This window comes from Suncus etruscus, chromosome 6 (genome assembly GCF_024139225.1).
Source record: "Suncus etruscus isolate mSunEtr1 chromosome 6, mSunEtr1.pri.cur, whole genome shotgun sequence".
In the NCBI taxonomy this organism is placed as follows: domain Eukaryota; kingdom Metazoa; phylum Chordata; class Mammalia; order Eulipotyphla; family Soricidae; genus Suncus; species Suncus etruscus.
The window spans coordinates 107765437-107773653 of NC_064853.1; positions in this window are offsets into that span (position 1 = coordinate 107765437).

Below are 8217 nucleotides of genomic sequence, written 5' to 3' on the forward strand. Positions count from 1 at the left end.
CAGTGGTTGTCAGAGGTGAGAGCAAGAGAGAGAGAGAAGAGTGTGGTTTAATACATATTGAATTTCAGTCTTGTAAAATGAAGAGTTTTCTAGATTAATTCCACAGCAAAGTGAATGTACTTAACTCTATTGAATCCTATACTCAATGTAGTTAAAATGACACATTTCATGTTATGTATATTTTAGCCTAATATTTATAATCTTTCCTGTAAGCAAAATCTCTTACAAATGTGATTCTGATTTTCTAAAAGGATTAATATCAAGTGAAAATACACTATGTAGGAAGATTATTGAGATTATTTGAACAAAAATTTTTGCTGTTTTAAAATTTCACTTTTTCTGCTTTTGGCTCAGAAGTCTTTCAATAACATTTTTAAGTGAGTTTAATTGAATTCCTCTATTATTTATAGCATGATCAACATCCTGGTTTGCCTATAATTCCTACTTTTAGCAGAGAAAGCCACATGCAAGACTCAGAAAAAAGTCAATTTAGAGTAAAATGGGATAGCTGTTCATCTAATTCTTAAGAATTTCTAAAACATTTTCAATTGTTTATTTTTTAGAGGGTGTTTTATTTTATTTTTTAAAAATAATAACGTTTTAAGCACCATGATTACAAATATGTTTGTAGTTGGTATCTTGTTCAACTATAGAGTTTTTAGAATTCTGTAGCAATAAAAGATTCTAATTTAGATCTGACTTGTGTCTAAGAAAAGGAACCAAATGTGCTTCAGTTTAATAAATATGATTAAGAAATTGATAACTATAAAACCTCTAGTGATGTCATTATATCAAAACAAGAAAACACTGTTGTAATAGGTCTCATTAAAATTTGGATTTCTATTAAAAAAAAAACAATCTAACTTTTCATAGTTAACTATTTTCTCTGTCCTCTCAAAAGACAGAACCATTAATAATCACCAGTATCATGACTAATAATAATCTAGAAATCTTGCAGAATAATGCATTTCTAAAGCAAAGACAAATCCCTGACTTGTGTTTTATTCAGAATAAGTGTTAAGCACTTTATGAGAAGTAGCAGCAGGTAGTTACCCCAAGCATGGAGAGTCAAAGGTGCTGTAATCAATGGTTTATCAAAACCCTCTTGATAAAGAACTTGAGCAGAGGGTAGCAGATGGGGAGGAATCTAGGTATAAAACAAAGTAATAATTGCAATAAATAATATTGGTGTTCAAAATACAAGATAATAACTGAAGAGCTAGAGATGTTTGGAGTACAGTGAGAGAATAATTCTATTTAACTTTATCTACATGTACTAGGAAGTAGCAGATATAGTGTAGGATTCACTTGATGTTGGATATGTAAATATTTTAGGGGATTATTATGTTACTGACCCTACCCTGATTGGTGATTGTGCCCTACCCTAGGGTGTGACCTGGCATTCTGCCCCCACCCTAGGGTGGTACCTGATTCTGCTTCCACCATTGGGTGGTATCTGATCCCACCATTGGGTGGTACCTGATTCTGGGGGATAAAAACAAAGGTCTGTGGAAGGCAAGAGGCTTTTGGTTGGAACTTATGCTGAGTCTTTGGACTTCAGTCTTGTCCACCGAATAAAGCTATTATTTCCACAAGCCTGACTGCGAGCTGTTTACCCGCCGTTTCACCTCAGAAATATCGGCTAGACAGGGTGGCAGACGCGTGCTCCAAGCTGGAGCGGAAAGACCTCATCCTCCGTCCCTCCATCAGTCAACCTCTTCAGGGGCTTACTTGCAACAACTTGATAGCCTAATAACCATTTTTGCATTGAGAAATCTTAGATTAGATCACATATTTGCATTATCTTGATCTTCAGCTTTAATACTTCTAGAGGTAAATTATTAGAAAGGAAGGGCAGAAAGAATAATAGAAGGAGAGGGGCATGTTCCACTTTCAGATAGAAAAAAATTAAGAATGTCTGCCCAGAAACCAAACCAGAAAGTTAACCTCCAAGGCTATTTTAGAAGCATAAAGGAAATCAATTATTTACTTTTCATTATAAATCAGGGATATCTATGATGGTGCTACATGATCTGAGGAGACTTTACTACATCACATAACTCTATTTTCCATTCTGTTTACTCATTGAGTTTAATAATAAATCTCTTAAGAAGTGGATAAAAGAAATCATAATTAGACTGCAAAGTCCCACTACTGGCTAGAATAAGCTTGGTGGAAAGTTGCAAGGTAAATTTTCAGGTAATATCTGTGAAAATAAGACAACAGAATGATACTTCTTTTGAACATGTAGAAAGAGAAAATGCAGCTTTTAGAGAGATATGGGCATAAATAAAAAACAAAAAGAAAAGAAACATGAAAAAACAAAAAGAAAAGAAACATGAAAAAACTGAACCCCAGGATCCGTCCTCAGGTTCCTACAAAATTCTCTTGTCCTTTCAGAGACAAACCCTGCAGATATGAGTGCAGTCACATTAGTAACAGAATGAAGCTATTTTCAACCTTTTTCTTCTACAAGACACTTGACAAATGACAGTGACATGCCTAGCAAACTTCTGTGACTGCCCCCCAAGGCTACTCCAAATTGCCTGTGTGATTTCTGGAAATTCATTCTTGCAAAATAGGATGCAAGTGAATGAAAGTGATTTTACATGAGCATATATTGATTCCCACAAATATATAACATGACAACAACAACAAGAAGTTGGCTGCAAGCCTTGATTCATTTTTCAAATTCCCCTCCACTCTGTCCAGTTTGTGGTTGTTTGATACTGCCCAAATTCACACACTTATTTGGTGATCATACATTCTGGTTAAACACTTTCAGTTGTGTATTTTGCATATAAGATCTTTGGAGATTGCATCCCTCTGTTGTGAAGCTCCCACCCACGCTCACACACTTACTATGGAGCTTACACAGTTTTATGCATTGCTTGAAGGGTGACACACTATTGCTTCAGGGCTTGTATGCACATGACTATAAGAATGCACATTCTGTAGCAGAACCAGGGATCCAAAGCGCTGCCACCATGATTGTGAGTCTGTTCAGGAAATTAAACTTGAGATTTCACGCTTACAAGATTGGTAAATTTTGCCATTACACCATCTCCAGGTCTCACAATACTATTCTTTTTTTTTTTTTTTAATTTTTTTTTATTTAAACACCTTGATTACATACATGATTGTGTTTGGGTTTCAGTCATAAAAGGAACACCACCCATCACCAGTGCAACATTCCCATCACCCAAGTCCCAAATCTCCCTCCTCCCCCCCAACCCCCGCCTGTACCCTAAACAGGCTCTACATTTCCCTCATACATTCTCAATATTAGGACAGTTCAAAATGTAGTTATTTCTCTAACTAAACTCATCACTCTTTGTGGTGAGCTTCCTGAGGTGAGCTGGAACTTCCAGCTCTTTTCTCTTTTGTGTCTGAAAATTATTATTACAAGGGTGTCTTTCATTTTTCTTAAAACCCATAGATGAGTGAGACCATTCTGCGTTTTTCTCTCTCTCTCTGACTTATTTCACTCAGCATAATAGATTCCATGTACATCCATGTATAGGAAAATTTCATGACTTCATCTCTCCTGACAGCTGCTATTCTTAAATTGATCAAGTCAGCATCACTGCTCTCACATGGAGCTGAACACATGTATGTTATATAACATTATTATTCTCCATAGCCAAGAAAAACAAACAACCCAAATATCTATTGATTGATAAAAAGCAAAAATGTAGCACAAGCTATGAGCCTCAAAAACATGCTTAAGAGGTAGATAAAAGAAAGGAAAATAACAGCACACAAAAGAACATACGTTAGAACATGTATTCATTTCTATTGTATATCCAAAATTAAAACAAAATAAAAAGAGACAGATTATTAGAGACTACTCTTGTGAGAAAGGCTTATAAATAGGAATGAGGTAGTAAATGACAATGAGGTTTTTTTGTAGGCTGCTCGAAATATCTTAAATTGGTTTGTGGGCATGCCTATACTATTTCTAAGTATATTAAAATTCCTTAAGGTATTTACTTAAAAACAAGTAAATTTTATTAGTATGCAAATTATATCATAAAGGAAAGAGTTCTTGTCCACTAAAAATTAACCTTTGACACTCAAAACTAATAAAGGCTAGTTTGTATATATTTTCCAAACTTTTTAACTTCTTAAGTTATTGTATGGCATTTTCCAGCACTTAGCTATGAAGATTAATGTTTTGTATCTCCTCTCTGTTGATGGATTAAAGCACCAACCCCTGTGGTACATTATCACATTTTTATTAATATAATCAACTCCATTACATATGCAGTATTGTTACATCTATACAATCTGTCCTGGAAACAGAGAAGCCTGGAGGTGCTATGCACTCTTAGTCTCAAAGAAAAAACACATGAAACATAAGGAAAAATGTGTTTTCATAACTTACCTGTTATATATCCTTGAGGCATTTTTCCACCAGAAAAATAAAGGATAATGATAATACTCAAAACACTGGAGACTATAATAAAGAATATTTTGTATGTGTGAAATGAGAATATAAAGGTGATATTTCCTATTGACACCTGATATAAATATTGTCTTGCAAAAGAATTGAAGACTCACCGCTTTAACAAATTTCTATTACCATACATAGATCTGAAAAACATGTGATAAACAAGGTTCAAGTTCATAATAATTTTTGCAATGGTATATTGCTATGAAACTAAGTTTAGTGAGTTTAAATTTTGTGTCACATCTCTGATGACAGGTTTTCTTAAATATGAAATAGGCAAGTTGTAAGGAAACTAAAACAACATGTGTCCAATTCTTTGAACAGAAGAAACACAGGACTGTGAAGAGTTCTTTGCTCTAAACCTCTCCATATAGGATGCCCAGGCCTCCTGTCTCAACATCATATGCTCTTTCCATTCTAATTGCAGTTCCATGAGTGTGCTAGAGAAGGTTCCACCTTGGATAAATCCATATATTTATATTCCCTCTGAGGATACCTCATAATTAAAATAATTATGGAAGAAGTGGCAAACTGTCCTTCAGTGTTTTATTCTTTCATCCAATGTTTAAATCCAGCCCATATAAAAATTAGCTTGCCCAATGGGCTTCTTGTTTTACTTATTTGCTATTTATTTATTTATTTATTTTTGTTTGGGGGCCCATCCCATTGGTATTAAGACTGTGCTCAGGGCTCATTACTTACTGGTAGTGCTTAGAACTCTATATATGATTCTGGGATGTTGCAGTTGCAGTCAGACACATGCAAGGTAAGTACCTTAACCCCTGTTCTATCTGTGACTCAAGAAGAAAATTTTAACTTTTTAATATTCTGAAGTGGGGGAGGGTGTGGGCCACACCTGACTGCTCTCAAGGCTTACTTCTAACAAGGCTCTAGGGATTATATGTATAGTCCAGGGAGAAAATACAGGTCAGCATTAACACTGGCACACTCTCCTATATCTAAAGCCATATTTTTAAAAATTACACCGGTTTGTTTGGAAATTCAGATTTTGCCTTTTTTCTTTTTTCATCAAAACAAATGGAATGTTGATAACACTAGTCCACTCATTTATTATTATAGTCATTGGTCATGAATGATTGTTCCATTCAAAAAGTATTTACTTCATTAGTGATTAGTGTTTGTGTGTACATATATACATGTGCATTTCTGACTTATTTATACTATTTAATTAACCAGACCTTGTAGACATAAGATTTTATGACACTGAGTTTGATCAAACTAAAATTTGAGGATCTAACACAGTATTTAAAGGCTAATTGAGCTCCTAACCACTCTGCTTAGATTTAACTTACTTTATGGACAGTCGTTGGGTAGACAGTTTAGAAAATTTAGGATATCCTTGAGCTGACTGCAGAATTGGTCTATTTTTCAAAAAAGAAGACACTGGATATCCTGTGATAAATTTGTTCTCGACATTTGTGGGCTCTTAAATAAGAATACATATAGCAAAATATTTAACAATAATATTTAATAATTATTAAATAATAATGTTTAATAATTTCAACTAAAGATGGCACACTATTAAGACAAATAAAATCTATATTCCATTAACAAAGGTGTATACACATTATATCTTCCTTCAGAACAATAATCTAGAGAGCTAACAAAATCCTAATGTACATTCTACCCATATCACTTTAGTGTGCATGGTGGTGGGGGAGGAATGATTTGGGCAATATCTGGAGATGCTCACGGATCACTCCTGGCCACGCCAAGAGGACTATTCCTTGGATCTCAGAAATCTTGCACAGCTACTTGGCATGTTTGAGGAATATTTATCTGCAGGCTAAATTTAGCACGCGGCTTGTTTTTATTTGTCTTTTGAGCTAAGAATGTTTGACACATTTTAAAGGTCATAAAAATACCAACAGCATATGACAGAGATTCTCTGTAATTCCCAAAGACCAAAATATTTTCTATCCTACTCTTTACAGAAAACACTATGCCTCTTCTAGTCTAAGACTTGGAGATGGTTCTTGACTCTGAACTATGGCTGATATATTAAGACCACCCAGATATCTTCAAAATTGTTTTGAAGTCAATTTAACTTTCATTCTCCCTAATCTCTCAATAATCTCCCAGTGTTCTTTTATTTTCTTTCTAATTTTTAGTGTAACACCATGATTAACCAAGTTGATATTATTATTTTAAGCATTAAATGCTCAAATACCAATCCTACCACCAGAGTAACCATCACTTCACTGGTATCACAGTCACCACCATAGCCTGCCTCTCTATAGGCACAAAGTTACTTAATCTTGTTTATTACAACACAAATGCAAGTGGAATGATCAAATTTTAAATCAACATATGAACATTTGAAATGATTTTTTTGTATCTCCCCATGCTGTTACTAAAATCAGTATTGTATTATTATTGGGCCATGGTATGGTGTTAGTTGTGCCTTCTGTAATAATGGTTTGGCTCAGAGAGGTGGTATATTTCCCATGATACTACTGAGTTGACCCTACAAGTTATCAAGGTGTTGCTTCAGGATTTAAAGATATGAAACAAATTTGGTGGCTTGAAAATTTGATATGGTCACAGAGCTTGGCCCTTTCTGTCTTAAGATATTGGAGGTGACATTGGCTTTCTGTAGTTGATGCAGAAAAGGAAATTTGCACACACATAGATACACACACACACACACACACACACACACACACACACACACACACACACACCCTGTCTCTTTCTGAGACTGCCACAGAGGTATCAGTCCACATAGGACTACCTGGGAAAAATCAATTGATATTATATTTTTCTGGAGCCCCAGTGTTCTAATCACATTTTTAATAGTTTCCTCCAAATTACAGAGGATTCAGATGTGGTGAAGGTAAAGGTCACATACAAACTAACACGTATAGGATACCTGTTTTAAGTGATGCAAAGTGACATGTATTTTATATATATTCTCTTATTCAATCCACTCAGGTCATTTCTAGTCAAGACTAGAGAATTGAAGTCATACAAACAGGCTTAATGTGCTCAAAAAAATGTAAATATGGGGTACTTCTGTGCTGTTGAAATTAGCATTAACTTCAAGCATTATTTCTGTTCTAATTTGAGGATGACACCAATGATAATGATGTATGAGGAAAGCAATTCTTTTTAAAATTGTGCTATTTTAATCAAGTGGAAAAAAATGACTCTTGTCTTCCTTGCCACAGCAAAGGGATTTGCAGGTTTAGTTCAAGCTCAGAAAGTGGGAGTTCAGGAGCCTAGAGACCACAGTGATTAAATTCCACCTCTGCCTCTCCTCTGTGTCCCTCCAAGGAGAGAGACAGATGGTGTGTCAGGAGAAAGAAGATCATGTGGAGATGAATATCTCTGACACTGGCTCCGAGGCAGCTTTACGGGAGGCCAGTGGCCTAGAATGGAATCAAATACTTACACTAAAAGAGAAGGCACTAGAGAATTGCCTCATGATGAAACTGTAGTGCCTTACCTCACAACCTGCCCAAGGTGCTATGACCTGCTATTTCCTTACTCACATAAAGCTACATTTTCCCATAGGACAATAAGCTCTTCATTCTCACAGAAAGGCATCTGATCCTGAACTGAGTTAAGAACAAAGAAAGCTCAGAGAAGATCACTTATGACCTTAGAAGTTTATCTGATTTTCTTATTCACAGCAATACAGATGACTTTTTTTCCTTTTGTATGAGCAAAAGCAAAGTCCCACTGTAATTGAATGAATCAAAGGAAGAGGAGGTTGATTTTTCACCAGCTTTCTTCAGGAA